Source organism: Ambystoma mexicanum, chromosome 12 (assembly GCF_040938575.1).
Source record: "Ambystoma mexicanum isolate Mex_15411 chromosome 12, UKY_AmexF1_1, whole genome shotgun sequence".
NCBI lineage: Eukaryota > Metazoa > Chordata > Amphibia > Caudata > Ambystomatidae > Ambystoma > Ambystoma mexicanum.
Genome location: NC_090936.1, coordinates 953,064,752 through 953,083,756, shown reverse-complemented (window position 1 = coordinate 953,083,756; position 19,005 = coordinate 953,064,752). Strand labels below are relative to the sequence as shown.

The following is a 19,005-nucleotide window of genomic DNA, read 5'->3' as shown; positions in this document are numbered from 1 at the left end:
CCGAACGGTGGTCTTCCAATGCAACCTAGTGCATGCTTTCTTCATGCGTGTGGTCTGACGAATCACTGAGTGAGTTGTGGTCACAATGGGACCTCTTCATAACATACTCTTACTCATGCAACCAGTCCTTGCATTAGCGGGAGTCATTTGCATAACTACACGCACCGCAACATCCTCCGTGCAGATCTTGAATGCCAATATACATTGCCAGTCCCAAATAAGGATACATTTGAGTGCACAGAAGGACAGGTCACGTCTATTCACTGAAAAGCAGTTGTGGGTTCCACGCAATGAGTCATATACCTCAATATGCAAATGCATTGCAAATCTTGGGAACGTGTAAACAGCGAATTCACAGCTGATAAAACAAATGACAGGGCGGATAGGAAGGAGAGCAGAGGCGTATAGACAGGGTAGGCACACCCCACATCTGTAAATGCCCACTCAGCAGCGCTGTGTGGGCATGGACAGAGGTTAATGTCACTGTGGTGGGCCCAACTACGTTAGCTGCAGGCCCCACTTGTTAGACAATCATGGCTACGCCTCTGAAGCAGAGAAGGGCACATGATATCTAATGCAACAAATGGCGGTGTCAAATCCTCCTGAATATTTGTCGAAATAGAGATTCAGAACTCAGTAGCATTGCTCCGAATGTAAATTCCAGAGAGTGTCCAAGAATCCCCCTACGACGCGGGTTGCTATGGATACACAACTAAAATATATGCAGTCTGAACAGCTATACTCTGAGGTATTTCGTTCAGATCGAAAACGCATTTAAAGGTTAGGAGAGGGCCCGGCATGCCTTAAACATCTGCTATTATTGATGGTGTTCCAGAAAGTGTTATCAATCTATGGCAAGCCCCGTTACAGTAAGGGGCACACCCAGCCCGCCTCCCACTGCTAATAAGTTCAGGGTCTTAGAAGCCATTAACGTCGAGAGCTTTCCACCCAGATAATATGAAGTGATATTTTCCCGGAAAGCAGATGCTTCGGCAGCCATAACTTGCAGATGCCGGAGGGCTTTCATGTAGGGCTGCGCAATGAGCGCCACATTGATCGACTCGATTGAGAGTGACTGACACACGGCGCAGGAAGCACCGGCGGGCAAGCACAATTCCAAGTCTGGATGCACTTACATCTGTAATGAGCTGGTCGTGAAATATAGTCCACATTTGGCCGCGGCTCACCCTATGGTTTTGGGTAGACATCCTGTTATCGATACCATTTCAAAGTATGCGATGGATCTCATGTTCACGCACCGCCAATAGCTGCAGCGGTTAGTAACTCTGCCTTAAAAAAACATTGAAGATTGCCCACATGAAGTGAAGAGTTTCTACGAGTAAAATCTCCTTATTATGACGCAGCCCAGCTACTCCCCCCACAGCACACACATCTGCAGCAGACCGGGAGAAGGCGGGTGGACACCGTGTGGAACCTTACACTGTAACAGGGTGCATGAAGGGTAAAGGCCAAATCCATGCGAAGTTTTCCCCCTTATTTGTGAGCACAAAAAGCACACCCACACATTAGACAATAGGTTCAATTTGCGGAGTAAGTGGTTCAAATAGGGCATATGTGCAATTTGTGATGCTTGCGTACAGATTACTCTGTACCTGTACTATGGTCTACAGCCCGGGTCTGCAATCTTTGGCTCTCAAGATTTTTTGGACTACAACTCCCAGTAGTCCTAGCCGGCATTGTCCAGTGGTGAGGGATCATGGGAGTTGTAGTCCAAAACATATGGAAAGCCACAGGTTGCAGACCCCTGGTCTACAGTAATTACCAACTCCATGCCCCTCTTCCTCGTACCAATACGTATTCTGTGTACCCCGCTCCCTTAAAGCTCTTTGACTCCCATCATGCATTTGATCTTTTAATTCCTGCCTATTGGTAAGAAACCTGGCATGCTGTTGGGCTCTGCGCTACACCATTATCCTTTGAATGAGGGGCGGGGTGACTTGACCGCTACTCTGGGTCCCTTTTGGCTGCGGATCAGACATTGGGTGTAAAGCCTTCCAGTCACCCGAACGAGTAAGGGCGCTCGTTTGAGAACAACTGCTGCACCGGTCTGATTGAGTCAGAGCAGCATTACTGGCTGGGAATGCTGGAGCAGAACATGCCCTTGGTGGAGGAGCGTCAAGTGGGTCTGATCAGGACAGATACAGGGAGGCGGACGGATGGAGCAGGGCGTTTGACCAGATAATGGGGTATCTGGTAGGGATGGGGGTGTGGGAACCATATAAGTGAAATGGGAATACATTCCTGTTAACCTATAGCCCGAGGATTTGTCTGTGCAATTAGGCCGACGAGCGGCCATGTTGGGTGAGGATGTGACTCAAGCGCAGGCACAGCGTGGACGGTGTGTTTGACTGTCCAGGAGGGGAACAATGTCTCTGTGTTTGCCAGTGGCAGTATCAAAGAAGATGAGTCACAGGAAGATGACACAAAAAAGAAAAGCACCTGTAGGTGTTGTCATCCTTCAGCTCCACTTTTCTACCCTCACTGGGAAAGGAGGAAGGGAAAATAAAAAAAGATCAGCAAAAAATGAGAAAGAGCTCATGTAGGTTCTTAAAGTGGCCCTTAAAGGGGAGCACAAGAAAAAAGGGGTTCCTATGTCATCTTCATTCACCACCTGTATCTGCTTCTTCCATCTCGTCCTCACAGGGGAAAGAAAAGGAGCATAGGGGAAAGCATGAGCGAAGAGGCCATCGTCAAATGTTATTTCCAAGATCGCTAATCATATGGAAGTCCAAGAGGCGGCAGAACCCAGGACTCAGGTGTGGAAGCATCCTCGTCGACAACAGTTTAAGAGAGCTACTAAACGAGGGCTTTCTCTGCTCCCAGAAATCAAGGAAGAGATATTAAAGTGCCTGGTGGGCCGGTCGTAGGTCACCCCAGAGGAGGCAGCAGTAGGAGATGTGGTCGAAAGGGAAGCAAATTCTACGATGAAAGAAGCATATGCAGGGCCATATCTAGTCCTGCGGATGACACAGTGTGTCTCTTGCAGCAGAAACAGCACTTGGGGGATTTGCACAACTCTCCCAGGCAATAGAGGAAGGGTCAGACTGTGCACCCATTTTGGAAAACTTGCAGTCCCAAGTGAAGCTTCTATCGGATGTGACATATTATGAGGTAAAAGCATCAGCTCTCACCATGGGGGCAGCTGGAACCGTGAGGCGACACTTACACCTTTGATACCGGTGCATGGATGCAGATGCAGAGAACTGCAGCCCTGAGGTCCCCCCTCAAGGTCTCTTTCTTGTTGGGGATACATTACAGGATAAAGCACACTGAGCGTTTAAACTGGATAAACATGTGAGAACATTGTGAAGATGACCAAACTTCAGGAGATCTGACAGAATCCCAAAAGAGGCATGTTTGCCCTTGGTCTGGGACATAGTCAGTTTCAGTCGCTCATTCAGCCTAAACCCACATTGCAGCAGTCGGCCGGGAACCCCTCTCCTCCTGTAAACATCCATAAGTCCTAAGCCAGGTCGGTCGGAGCAAGGCAGCGAATGGAAGGCATTATCATCAGACATATGGGTCAACAACATTGTGAGAAAAGGTTACAGGGTAAGAGTTTGCAGAGTCAACAGCTCCATCCGGTCAAGTAGTCACTCCTGTTCCCTGAAACAGAGCAAAGGGCCTTTCACTGTCCAAGGCAATCACAGTTTTATGGAAGAAGAACACAATTTCCTGGGTACCACCGACACAGAGTTGTGTTGATTCTACTCCACTAAATTCATGGTTCTGAACCGAACAGAGAGTATCAAGTGCTGCCTGATCTAGAGAGATTGAGGCCCTGATTCACAGAGCTTTTTTTCTAATGTGGGTTTGCCATTATAAAACGGTTCTGTGAATTAGGCCCTGAATGTCTTTATAGCCTCCAAAAGATTCAAGATGAAAACGCTACAACGTATTATCCAACTGATCAAAGAATCCAAATTCCTGGAACCTTCAACCAACGAAATGACTGCTTTCATGTACTCGTCCATCTTTACCACCAACATTTCCTAACATATGTGGTGGCAGGCTCTCACCTACCGTGCAAAGTCCTACCTTTCCCCCTACAAACCGCTCCAGAGTAATGGCATCATGGAGATGGCCAGTAATGCTGATGCAAGGTAGCCCGTCAGGCAGAATTTCCAGATCTGGTGTGAATTCATGCCAGGGGTTAAAAGGGGGTAGTTTACCTGCCCTGCTGACCATTTATGATTCGATCAACAACCTCAGCCATCAACTCACTCCAATCCCGTTTCTACCCTGGACACCAAAGGGAATGACTCTTGAATTCCTAGAGCCAGCCACTGTGGGCAAGGATTGATTCCTAGTGCTTCTAGCTCTCACAAGGAATTTTGACAATGTGGATCAGATCAGGCGATTTTCCACCTTTCTGAAATATCAGAAGAAGGAAAGTCTCCCTCTCCTGGTTTGCTTTTGGGCGATAAACTGAATCTCAACTATCCAAACGAGAGACTTTCCTGTTGGTCACCTTTTGGATCTCACGTGGAGTGCTCCAAGGATTTTATCATTCACCCATATTCGTCAACATCTACCTATGATGTTTCATGAAGGAAACTGGCAACCACAACCTACCCTACCACTTCTGCTAACAACATATTAAAAACGGATGTATCACCAACACTGCAACTAATACCAGGCTTTACAAATTAACTGAGTGCCTTCGAAGCATGGACGGCAACAAGATTCTTAAAACATAATGGTTCCAATGAGAAATACTCTTCCTCACTTCCAGCAACAAAGTCAAAGCCTATGAGTCATTCTTGTCAACAAAGTGATCTTCAATATTGAGATCAGATCAGTAGTTTGCACATCCTGCTTTCCTTCATCAAGTCCATCATAGCCTATGATGTTTCCCCTGAAGGTCCAACCGGAAAAAGTGAGAAATAACATCAGCTTCCAACTTAGCCTCACCATCCCACTTCACCTGAGCTTGCCAAAACATCACATGGTTTGGCTCCAAGTGCTCTCAAATTTCACACCCGTGCCACTAACCAAAACAAGGCCTTAGGCTAAGTCTTCACAACTCTGCCGTCACACCGTGGTCTCAAGTCAATGCAGGGTCAAATGAAAAGCTATCATTCTCCCCTCACAAATGCACACACAGGGGAAAACATTACACACATAGGGAAACGCCATAACACTACAACCCTGTGCTTTGCCTGCGCTCCTCCAAAGAAGCTTTCTCAACAAAACCAAAACACAGTGGCGCTCAAAAGCTGGTAAACACTTCAGTTTGAGGACCACGCTATGAAATGCTCTTTAGGCAAACAATGAGACTTAGCAGAGTTACACGAGGAGGAACTTACCTGAAACTCTCCAAACACCCACTCTTTTACTATGGAAAGCCCTTGAGGTGATTCAGTTTGCAGAGCTGGCCAATGTGGCCAGGGTTCATAGCAGCATTTGGGTCTCCCTGAAGCTTAGTTTAGCCTCCGCATTAAACCGTGCTGCAATGATATCCACTGCAGTTGGACAGTGCATAACATTACAGTATTTCTTAACACAGTGCACAATGCATCAATATAAAATGACACTTGGTGGTAAATTCACGAAGGAGATAACCATGTTCCCATCTTTGGCCTCCCTCTTATATTGTGTCTCTGCTGCTCTTTCTTATGGGAAAGGAATCCTCTGATTGTACTACTCAAAACAACACCCCTGTGTGCACACTTTCTGCACCCCTGCTCCCCATACAATCCATCTCATTTGTCTGAGGACCTAGGTAGAACATCTGGACGCTACACGCGTGTCAAGAAGACAAAGGGACCTTACTTTGATTAGTGCAAATGAACTACCCCCACTACAACACAGACATCTTGCTCTAGAAACTCCACTTACTGTAATTCTGACAGCCTCCAAGATCTCTTTGAAGACATTGGCTGTTGTGATAAATTGAGGAGAAAAGCCCTGAACTCATGCCTTTTCTCCGATCCTAAAGCCGTAGACATTCAGTTTACAATACTCATTTGAAATCTGGTGAAGCCTCGTACTTCTCACAAGTCACTGGTGCATTGAACCAAGGACTGGAACTCATTTGTATGCTTACAGAGTGCCTCACTCGAAGATCTCTGCCAGTTCCTTTTCTATCTAGTTCCCACCTTATTGCCAAAACAGCCAGCAAAATCCTGAACTTTCCTCTCGTTTCCTTCATTATGTAACCCACAGTCGTGCCCGCCTCTGATGTTTTTTCCTCCCTTATCTCACAAGTTTTTTCTCTCTTTTAAACTTCATGAAAACCTCATTCTTCTACGTTGACCCATCCCTGCATCTGCATTGAAAACTATTCCTCCTGCCAATACCCAATTTCAGAAACCGCTTTTTCATCTCTCTCTTTCTTCTGGGCGCTTCCCTGGACTTTTAAAGTACGGTAGAATTTCCACTTTTAAAAGACACATCCCTAGATTCTGACAAATTGAACAATGAATGTCCAATTACTGGTCTTTCTTTTCTGTAGACGTGCCTTGAGAAATGTATTGGAAAAATACAACTTATCCTTGCTTATCTGTCACATTTCAGATCACAAACTCATCAGTTTCTACCAGTCAGGCGCTTTCGGTTGTCAGTGGCAACAAGCCAGCTATCCAACAGATAATGGGTGATGACCTAACTATTCTGGGCTGGGAATCCTGTCAACTGCTTCTACACTTATTGGCAGCCTTTGACACAGTCTATCATGGGGTAACCCTATTCACCATTGCAAAGTGAATAGGGATAGCTGGAACCTGTCTAGGTCCCTAAATTGCAGGCCACCAGCAAGACAAGGGAGGAATAATAAGGAGGGGAAGGTTTATGGAGAGAATGAAAGACTAAGCAGAGAAGGTTACATTTTAAACGTGAGTGAAAGGGAACCCAGCGAAGAGATAATGGGGCAGAAGAGATAGTCAGGGGGGAGGGAGGATGCAAGAAAAGAAGGTGAACAGAAGAGCTATAGATAGATAGGGGGTCACGCAGCAGGCAGGGAGTCCAAAGAGAAGACAAAAGCAATAGAAGAGATGCGAGAAAATAAGAGAAGATATCAATAGCTTAGAGGCGTGGAATGTCAGAAAAGGCTGTGCTGTACAAATATTAAAGACATGGGACCTCATTACAACTCAGGCGGTAAGGGGTTTACGGCGCCGTAAACAGCGCCGACCCTTACCGCCTGAGTACGAGGTCCCTTAGCGCCATGGCGGATTTAACACCTGCTTTTAGCAGGTGTTAAAATCCATGGCGCTAAGGGACCATGGAGTTAATTACGCCACCGTAATTTACGGTGGCGTAATTAACGCCTTCCCCACTCCCATTATGCCCTATGGGGCAAAAATGGGAATGGGGAAGGGTAAATGGGGATTGGGGACTTACCGCCCCGCCAAACTCGGAATGGGGCGGTAAGTCCGCCAACCACCATGGCGTAAACATAGTTTACGCCATGGTGGTAAAGTCACGGCCCAGGCGGTAACTTACCGCCTGGGTCGTAATGAGGCCCATGGGCTCTAAAGTGCGAAAGAGAACAAATATGAATGGTGAAAGAGAATGGTGAAAGAAAGGGAGGAGTCGAGGTATACACCAAGATTACGGCAGACAGCGAAACAGGAAGAGTGGAGGAGGGAAAGTGGAATCAGTGAAGAAAAGAACTTGAGTTTTAGAAGAGGGAATAATGAGATAGTGATCAGCCCTCAATGATGGAATGGCCAGAAAACAAGTAGCAAGATATGCAGGGATCAAGGAAGAAAAGGATGAGAAGGATAAGAAGGCTGGAGTATCACCAACGTAGAAGTGATGAGACAGCCTAAACGAATTAATCATAGAAGAGGACAGGGCTAGAGAGAGAAAAGAAGAGGACCAAGGACAGAGCCTTGGGGACTCAGTGATAAAGGGGGATAGTAGTAGGTGGGCTCTAGAACCAAGACCACGTATGAAAGTAGCCTTCTTTTCTCCAGGGAAGATTTTGTTTCCCATCTTTTCCAGAGAATGTTAGAAAACCTAGACTAGTTGAGTAAACTGGATTCTAGACACATTTATTTTAAAGAGGCTAGACAGCTGCCAGCAGGTAAACAATCTTTATAATCACTGCATCTGAAATGTAAGAATGCTTCGCCATGCAGACCAAGCCGTGGCTCCCCTGTAGCAGACACATTGCTATGATATAGTCTCGCAGAGCGTCTCGCAATGCTAAGAGACTTTACAAGGCTCACTCCCTGCAACAGTAGGACACCATCGGCACAACATCAGGATGAGCCGCTACACACAGCGTTGCAGCGCCATCTCCAGTGCTTAAAGTGGGCCGGGGCCTGCCGGGGCCGTCTCCAAAAAGTGTGACTGAGCCGGGGCCCTGCCGGGGTCCCCGTCCAACCGCAACATTGGCGGAATGCATTATCCCGTCGCGGCCGCAGCCGTGACGGGAGATGCGCCTGCCATGAAGTCAGGCGAGCCGACAGAAGTGGCAGCCAGCCACAGCGACGCTGTGACTGGCTGCCACTTCTGTCAGTCATAGGAACTGCCTTTGGTGACCCCTGGCGCGAGAGGTCACCAGAGGCAGTTACTGTCCCTTTGTTTCCCCAGGTTGCCGAGGCGTCTTTAACCCTCGGCGAACCTGGGGATTCCTCGACGTTTATAAAAGATGGCTTTGAAAGTACACATTTCAAGCCATCTTTTATAAAGCTTTGTGGACGGACAATTTTGTCCGTAGTCAAAGCTTTATAAAAGATGGCTTGAATTGTGTACTTTCAAAGCCATCTTTTATAAACCCGAAATCTTTAAAAAAAAAAGATGGCCTGAAAACTAGGCAAACCGTATGGTATGCACACAAATATATTTTAATCTTATATATTTGTGTGCGCACCTTACTATGGTTTGTGTACTTTACAAGCCATCTTTTATAAACGTAGAAATATGTTACATATCTCTATGTTTAGAAAAGATGGCTTGCATAGTACACAAACCATAGTAAGGTACGCACACAAATATATAACATTTATATATATTTGTGTGTATACCCTACGGTTTGCGTACTTTTTAGGCCACGCCCCTCCCACAAGCCACGCCCCCAAATGAGGCCCCCCCCTCGATTTCTTACCCCACTTAAAGCCCTGGCCATCTCCTTTTGCTAAGAGACACCTCGGCATGTGCAGGCTGTGTGAGGATATGGCCCTCAATGGGAAGTACTGCTGTTGCCAAGGCCTGGTCTGCAGTCAAGAGCATAAGGGAGGAGGTCAAGCGTTAACACTGGGCACTGAAACGAGCACTACCTGGAAGGAGGGGACCAGCTCACACCACAGCTAATGCTGCTGCGGTAGTCAAGGCCAAACGACAGAGAGTGCAGAGAATGAGTACAGGAGAGGGACACAGACAGACACTGCCTGGGGGCACAGCCACAATGTCTGAAAGATGGACCGTACTCACAAGCGGTGGTGGCCTGTGTGAGCAGATGCCAATCCGGAATGACGTGCAGTGAGGGTTGCAAGCCTCAGTCCCTCTACCTTCGGGAGAATTCGCGGGAGACCTGTCACCACTTGTGCTAATGAAGACACAGTATGCCGAAGTAAGAGGAATAAGCAGTTAATTTGCCAGAGAGGCAGAGAGCCACACGCTCATTCTCCCGTCGGAACCCGCACCCTGCGGGGAATCCTCGTGTAATTGCCACACTGTCCCTGACATCCCATTGGTGACCGCTGTGTCTCGAGCATGCAACATACAATAGCGGATTACACTGCAACTCTTCCATGTGTCTCGGAGGGGGGAGTTGAAACATGTTTACTCCACCTTTTTGGGTGAGGTAAAATATGGGACCAACTCAAGGTGGATTTCCGACTCTTAATCATGAGGTTTTTACAGCATGCAGTACATCCCTGAAATACCACCAGATTTTAAATACCCCATGCATTGCAATCAGGCAGGGTAAACACTGTTTTTACGGTTACCACCAGTCTCCTACCAGAGTTATGAGGGCCTCAGAAACCCCGCTGACTGGGTGTTGATCACTTACTTGGGGAAGCGGGTGTCTGGGCGTTCAGTCTGACATGGGAAGGTCCCGAGCCTCATGTTCCTGGGGTCACATCAGGCAATGCTCAGAAACTGCCATAACTCTGCCACCACCCATTAGCAGGAATGCGAACAGCACTGTAGGTTCCTGATCAAGATCATTTAAGGAAGTGTAAGAGCCTGCCCTTAAACGTGGGCTATAATTATATCTCGGGGCTTCTGGCAAATAATAAATCATGGACGATTTGTAAGCTTCAGTGGTTTCTAATTGTCCTATAATTAGTGCCTCACAGCAGCCCATGCATAATGGCTCACATATGACAACTGCTCCGCGCTCTCTCTGGATGTCCTGTGTACAGTCACCGCCTATTCCTCTCGCTTTCCCCCTCTACCCATCTATCTCTCTTCCCAACCTACCCCAATACTCCCTCTACCGATCTATCCCCTCTTTCCAACCTACCCCAATATTATCCCTCCCTAACTTTCTCTCTCTTGGGCCCCTCTCCCCCACCACGTTGACATGCACTCTGTTCTATCTCCATCCTGATAAGTCTCCTGCAACTCCATGTATCTCACTCTCACATGCCATATGATCTCTCGCTCTTTCTTTTTTTATGTTTAATACATGTTTATTAAGATTACTGATACACAGAGATAAAATATCAAAACAGGATATAAATGGCAGTAGTAGATGTGTCAAGCAGCACCATGTGAAACGAAGTTACGAACGCATACCTCCTTTGCAATGTGAGAAGAAATGTGAACATAGTAACAGAATACAAGTTAAACAGTATATTGTGTTTTACACTTTGCTTCCCTCACCTGTCTGTGTATGTATTGAGTGTTAAAATCTGCATATGGAATCTTATGATGTAAGGGTCCTGGAGCTTCCATCTGGTGTCAGTTGGGACCTGTATCTTGAGGGAGTGGGGGACCGGTGGATGTCTCTCTAAGGATGAACGTAACCTAACTGTGATGTACTGATTTCCTTATGTACTTTCCTGCTGTCTGTGAACCCAGTAAAGTTGTGCCTGTCACTTTGGTCTAAGAGTGATCTGTCACACACTAGAGGCACATCGCAACATATATACAATATCATTTATGAGTAGACCTATGACCGTATGTTAGTTAAAACATGAGAAACAGGAAGAGAAGAGACTCTATCACGGCATATTGTCTCTCTCCGTTCCCCTCCTTTCTTCCCACACACTCTCACGCCTTTCATCTCCACTCCGCTCTCACACTCTGTGTCTGATTCTCTCCTTCACATCCCATGCTATCTTTCATTACATCCCATCGCTCTCTTCCTCTCATTTGTTTCCCCTTGCTCTCCCTCTTATCTCAATCCCGCCCACCCCCTCACTTCTCTATTATCACTTTCTTTCTCTCTTCTCTCTCTCTTTCTCTCTCCACATCCCACACACAGAAGTAGCTACCTCTCACCTGCGACTGCCACTGCCATGCATGGAACCCAAAGCCACTTAGGCACAACCCGTTCTGTTTGATTGCCAGACTAGAATCCCAGATTATTCTTCATGTGTGCGTGGTGATGCACTGCAGCCCTTTATCACAGCATTTCATCCAAGAATCGAAGCACAAAAAGAGACTCAGGGTACTCACATTCTCGATTGTTCCCTATAGCGAGTCCTATAACCATTCCAGGTAAAGGCACACCCTGGAGCCTTCTGAACCCGTATGTGTCTAAGATATGTACAACTGTGCGGCATAGTGCCAGCAGAATGCAGTGAAACGATGGAACTCTAGAACAGGATGACGCTGAAGAGAGCAAGCGAGAAGTTACGGTTGGAGCCAGGACGAAGGAAGCAGGGCTTGCATTTAGATTCCCTTCTACATGTATATATTTGTATCCCGTTTAAAAAATAAATGTTTCCCCATTTACACAGTGTGTCCGTGTACCCTTGGATTACAAGACACTACAGAGTGGTGACGAGGACTCACCAGCACCAAACAAAAGTGGTGTAGGAAGTGCGGCGACCCCTGCATCCCGGTAAACTGAAGGGGCCCACAAGACATGAATCAAGGCAATCCGCTCCATAAGGTGAGAGAGCTAGAGCAGTGCAGTGACTGCGCAGCTATCTGTGTGGATTAGCGGCGGCTGATGCTGAAATAGAGTCAAAGAGACTAAAGGAAAGAACCCTACAATGTAAAGTTTCGCTCATGTGACAGGCGGCCATTTTGTGAGATCAGGCACCTCTGACAGCATCTGCATTGGAAATAGGACATCTTCCTCATCCCAGTATATGTGTAAAAAAAGAAATGTTCTCTTTCTGAAATTCATTGGACATTATAGTGAGCAACATCACTAGTAATACAGCAACATTTTTGGGGGGAATTGATTATCTCTACAGCGGAAATTTATAAGCACAGTGAAACCAATGTATTAGAATATGCTCACCACGGGTACCCAAAGGGGTGCTGGAGACATGGCTAGTCACAGTGTGTCCCCACGACAATGTTTCTACCAGAGGTTGGTAAACTGGTTTTGCCCTGGAAAAGATGGCTCAACGCATTTGAACATTATACCAATGTAGTGTGTGGCACTAATTATGGTGGGGAGAGAAAGAAATCTCTATTCTTACATTGCAGCAGCAGGAGTAATTTGAAAACCTGCCCAATTTGACGGCCGATGAAAGTGGGGATATGAATGAATATGAGAAGCCCATAAAGAAAATGAATGAACACTATGAAAAGAAACTGAGCACTATCCTAGAACGTTATAGGTTTTGGAAATGAATACAAGAAGAAGGAGAACGTGTGGAACAGTAGATTACAGCTCTGCGGAAGTTACCCAGGATGAGTATGTTCAATCAACATCTGGAGGAAAGATTGAGAGATCAATTTTTGTTAGAATGCAGCAGCAGCAAGGTACGAGAAAAACTTTGGCCGGAAGATGATCCGCTTCTGGAGACGGTCCGATGAATGGCTAAGGAGGTTGAACATACCGAGGAATGTGTGAAGACACTAGAGGGCAGAGTGAAAGAAATCACAGTTAAAACTGCCCCGGTTAGTACACCGCAACCACCCAATGGGGAAACAATTGCAGTAGTAGCGACTCAGAGTGCAAGAAGAAGGTGGTACAGTGATAACAGGGAGTCCATAACAGTCATACAACAAATAGAGACAACAGAAGGGGTTCTACTATGGAATTTCAATGAGGACAAGGCAGACAAAGAGAAAGGGGCGAACTTCATCAAGAACATGCTATGGGTGTGATAGCCCTTCCCATTTGGCTAACAGTCCGATTTATCCTGCTCTTAGGATAATTTGCAGGATTTGCAATGGAAGAGGGCATCTGGCTAGGTGTTGGAGGAACAAAACTACATTCACAAATTGGATTGGAAATAAAGACAGTGATGAAGGTGAAGAGTGTGTTTCAGCAGTAGGAAGTGAAGAAGGAGATCTAGAAAGCCCCAAAACTATCATTCATGTGAATGGAGTACCGGTCGGGATGATGGAGGATTCAGGAGCCAACTATACACTCATTCCAGAGGTGGAATGGAAGAAATTTGTATTTACATGAAGTGGACATTATTCCAAGAGTTTATGGTGGAGTGAAAATTGACCTAATTGGCCGGTTCAAAGCAACTTTGGGTTTCAAAGAAAGACAGGCTGAAGGACGTGTATATGTCTCAAAGGGGCATCTCCCCTTCTGAGCTCGGCACATCAGAGGTTGCTGAAGGTACGGCTGGATCTGAATGCAGTGGAAGCAGTTTTTTTATGATTGAGAGTCCAGAAAATGGTAAAGAAGTAATACAAACTAAGGTTTTTAAAGATTAAATTGGTAGTTTGAAGAGGTTCACACATCGTATAATGCAGAAGCAAGGCTGAAAACTGGTAGCACAAAAACTACACAATATTCCAATATTGATGAGAGACGCAGCAGGAATCAAAGAAGATGGAAGAGCAGGGAATCATAGAGTGCATTGATGCATCTGAATGGGAGTCACCTCTAGTTGTAGTGAGGAAGAGCTCGGGAAAGGTCAGTCTGTATTGACCTAAGAGAACTCAACAAATGTGTGATTTCTGAAAGGCATCCTCTACCAATCATACAAGAATTGATTTCTAGAGTGGGTCCAGCTAGAGTGTTTTCGACACTTGACCTTGCATCAGCGTACCATCAAGTTAAGTTACATAAGGAATCCAGGCATATCACTGCCTTTATTACGCCGGAAGGATTATTCCAATATCGCAGGATGACGTTTGGCCTTATATCGGCGGCTTCAATGTTTCAGAAGATCAATTACAGAATATTTGATGGAGATGAGGGTGTCATCTTCTTTCAAGATGATATTTTAGTGTATGCTGAGAATAAAGAAGAACATGACAGAAAACTGGAGAAAGTCTTCAAGAAGTTGAATGACATAAGAATGAATCCCAGTAAGGAGAAATCAAAAATCAACAGGAAGCAAAATTAATACTTGGGACATGTGATCTCTAAGGAAGGAATTTCATCTAAGAAGGATTTTATTAGTGCAATAGAACATATCGTTACACCTAATTGCAAGGAACTGGTCAGGACATTTTTAGGTATGGCAGAATACTATTCAAAGTGTATTAAGGCATTTGCTGAACACACCGTTTCCTTGAGAGGAATGATGAAAATGGACAAGAGATTTGCTTGGGATGACAGCTGTTAAAATTAATTTCACTGCAAAAAAAGGGCTTTAGAAGCAGCGCCAGCTTTACAAAACTACATAAGGGGAAGACGTACAGTGATTACGACATATGCAAGTCATGTTGAAGCAGTCTTAAGGCAAATTGATGAAGGAAAAGAGTATGTCTGGAGAAAGCGTATGCGAGCATAGAGAAGGAAGCTCTGGTTATCAGATAGGCAGCAAACAAATTCTGGAGCTTTGTCTGGGGAACCAGATTTGAGTTGCACACTGATCACAAATCCCTGGTTGAAGTGTTTTCCATGAAGGGCCTGGACAAAATGTCTGGTAGAATAAGAAGATGGGTGTCCAGGTTACAGGAATAGGATTTTACAGTGATGACATTCCTGGAGTGAGAAACTACACTGCAGATTGTCTATCTCGGATGAAAACAAATTTGGAGACCAAAGATGTTGATGAGGATAGGGATGTGATATGTGAAGTATCAGAACCTTCAATTTCTAAGCAGGAATGATTTGAAGAAATGGCGAAAGATGATAATATGAGGATCATCATCAAAAATGTAATGGAGGGTGGATTCATTAAAGAGACTGTGCAAAGATTAGGGATGGAAGGATTTTGGAACATTAGAGATGAACTGTGCATTCAGGGAGGCATTGTTATGAGAGCAGATAAGCTTGTGCCGCCAGAGGGAATAAGAGAGAAAGTGATACATCTTGGGCATGAAAGACATTAGGGACTAGTGAAGTCTAAGCGCAGGATAAGAAACAGCTCTTGATGGCATGTGTGTGACACCCAAATTGAGAGGATTGTCAGGAATTCTATCCTTTGTATCAACAGTGACAAAGTGTGTCTGAGTGAGAAATGTCCACTGGCTCTCACCGATATACCAGGGATACCATGGGACAAACTAGCGATTGATGTGATTGGACCGATATGCAGTGGTGGATGTCAGACATATTGTATTGTAGTTGTGGATGTGTTGACTAGAGAGCTCATGATGACTCCACATGTTACAACCAGAAGAGTAATTGAGTTTTTGGAGGAATTGTGTGAGCGTGAAGGTTATCCTGTAGTAATTTTGACTGACAATGGGTCTCAATTCAAGTAAAAGGATATGGGAAAATACCTTAAGGTGAGAGCCATTGTTCACAAGACCAGTGCCATATATCATCCTCAAACAAATGGGGTTGTGGAGAGATATAACAGTGTGATAAAGGAAGCCATTAGATGTGTATGGTCTAATGGGAGCGATTGGAAGGAGGCTGTGAAGAGAACCGTTGTGGCCCATATATTCACACCGCACAGCTCAACTGGAGTTTCTCCTTTTGAACACAACAGAGGAAGAAAGGCAAGCACTAAATAAATGGTGACCGATATGGAAGTTGTGTTAGATGGCGTGAAGGGTAAAATCAGAGAAAGACAAATACAAAACAAGACATTGCAAGATAATAGACACTACAAGGAATTCAAGTTCCTGCAAGTGGGTGGCCGGGTCAGAATCGAATTGCCTGTGGTGTTGAGAGGAGATGGTTGTCAGTGGTCTAGACCAATTGAAGTGATAGAAGTTGTTAAACATGCTGTGAAGACAAAGGATGGAAGGTTATGGAACCTGGAGAGAGTGATGGTTGAGAAGCCGAGGCATGATGGAGTCACGAGTGGAAAGAAGGTTGTGAGGGGGAACAAAGGAGACTTTGGTGGATTTTCCTTGTCAGACGTGACAGGCATTTCATTGGTGACATCAAGATTTGGAAGAGGCTACAGGAGACCGAGATATCTAGGTGACTATATTCAAATGTGACAGTCTGAAGGAGAGCTTGTGTGAAAGAAGGGGGATGTGTGGTATCGTGCCTGCAGAATGCAGTGATAAGTTGGAACTCTAAAACAAGGGGATGGTGAGGAGAGCTAGCGAGAAGTTACGGTTGGAGCCAGGACAGAGGAAGCTGGGCTCGGATTTAGATTCCCCTCTACATGTATATATTTGTATCCCGTTTAACAAATAAACGTTTCCCCATTTACACAGTGTGTCTGTGTACCCTTGCATTACGAGACACTACAGGTATCTGTGCGACTGCTAGATTGATGAATGGCTGGCCTCTAACTTGGGAAACCACGCGTACTAACGCTTGTGATTCGCAACATCTGTTTGCCTATCCATATGGCAGGGTGCAAAATTTCAAGTATTAAAACACTACCCAGGCATAAAAGTCACTTGCTCCATTGGAACAAATGCCAGTTCTTCACATGCAAACAGTACACAACTTATTACTCGCCAAGAGCAAAAAAATCGATCATCAGTAGCAAGTGCACATTTTGTGGCCGGTCTATGAACCCCCAAGAACCTAGGATATGGACAACCTTTGTGTGGCTGGTGTACAGTTTGCCTTCGTCTTGGAATGATTGTGAACCTGTCAGATTTCAGAAAATCTTGACTGAGATACACAATACCTATGCTGTTGTCATATAAAATGTGCTCAATTCAATTTGAGGGAGGTGTATACTATCTGTGTGTTTGCTACATGATCTACTTATGGACCTATGAGATTCACAGTACCTGTGTAAGGGATGTATAGAATGCATGTGTCTTTGGAAAATTCTTAGACATAGGAGGGGTACAATATATGTCTGAGTGATGTATAATCTACCAATGTATTTGAAACACACGTTGACCATGATGTGGTCGACATACGTGTGATGTAACCACTTAGTCCTTTATTATTGCTAAGCAGAAATATGTCCTAAATCTGTTGGGTAGTTGAATTGACCTTTCTCCCCCTAATGTTTTCCCATTACCTGGCTTTGCACATACTAAGAATTAAAAGAAAGTGTACTCTTCTCTCCTGTCCTTTTCTATTACTATACATTCCTAATACCTGCTGACTTGTTGTAGGTGCACTTTCAGTAGCTTAGATACGAAAAACCACACAACTTGATGGATGTCAATTTAAGAATCCGCTGGAGTAATTATAACTCAAGTGCAAATGGAAATGTATTCAAGCCACTTTTCCCCTACAGCCCAGGACCATGTTGGGAGGGTCGTATTTTTCTCAACCAGACGCTCCGGTTTTCTTCATTGAATGATCCTTGTTTTGGCAAGAGCTAAGCCTATTTTCACAGTTGATAGTTAATCGACACCAATTGGTATTCAGCACATGCACACAAAGTTGGTCAATACTCAAACATATGCATCACTTGTTCTACAAAAATTCACTAGACTTTGCTTTTCTTAAGTTCTGTACGTTTTTCTGATGGACGGGCCCCGTCCACGAACAATGTTAATGCTTGGGCGATATGCCATATCCTGCTATATAACCAACACACTGGGAGATCCACAGTACCGATTACAGTTTGAGATCACTAACTCTTAAAGACTAATTTTCTTCCAAACACGACTCTCCTCATCAAGGAGTCAAGCAGCTCTGGCCCTGGAAGGGGGCGATTATTATCTCTTCTTTCCCGAATCCCTCTCTCCTTTTGGGTGCCCTTCATTCACCTTTATAAGACTATCCCTCAGACCGGCCTTTTCCTTCCGTTGGCTCAGCGCCTCCAGATCATCCTCGATGTCACTGCTAGGAAATTTTTGTAAGTGTTTTCTGGGTATAGCCTGCATCCTTCAAGGATACAGCACATATTGAGTCTATCTCACAACCACTGTCTTTATCCAGTATCACTCAGCAATGTACTGTACAATGCAATCACTGACACGGCTCAACTTTGTGAGCAGGGTTTAATTGAATAACTAATGATGCACTCCTTCTTCCACAGCCATATCCCCCTTTCTCCAGTCCCACTGTTCCTGTCCTACCTATCTTTCTGGCAGTTTGTAGTTTGCCTCTGTTGCCTGCTCCACCCTGTCCCTCCCGTGCTCATCCCTTCGTCCACAGGCCACAGTTTGGTTCACCCCTGGAGGGAGCACAATGCACCATCTCTTCAGACAAGCTATGAGCCTTAAGACCCCTGTGGTTGTGATAGGCACAGTATAAACGTCCAATAACATAACATAACTCTGATTTTCTATTGGTATACTACTCTCACCCATTCTACAGCATTCAAAAGAAGCATTCCGTAAATCGGCACATTAAAATCCTATAAAATTAAAGAAAATTAAGTGTCTACCTGTGTCCTTTGAATGTTAGTGGACGTATGGGGTGCAAAAAATCTGTGAGAGTGTTGTATGTTCTTCCTATGTCATTGGCATGCACGTGCACCATGAAATGCACAATATCCATGTGAATGACATATAGTATATTTGTGTCTTTTAAACATGTGTCGTCATTTAATGAGGTTTGCAATATCTACATGCAGGGATCGAAATTAAGACTAGATAAGCAGGAAATAAAAGCAGCTTCTGGGTATCTGGCATTAACAAGTGAGCAGGAGCTACCAT

The 19,005-nt window shown here is 45.1% G+C and overlaps 1 protein-coding gene across 1 annotated transcript in view; it reads right to left on the bottom strand.

Moving 5' to 3' along the window:
* The window catches only part of NUAK1 (NUAK family kinase 1), a 206,452-nt gene that overhangs the window by 170,711 nt on the left and 16,736 nt on the right, over positions 1–19,005 (bottom strand). The window lies entirely within an intron of this gene.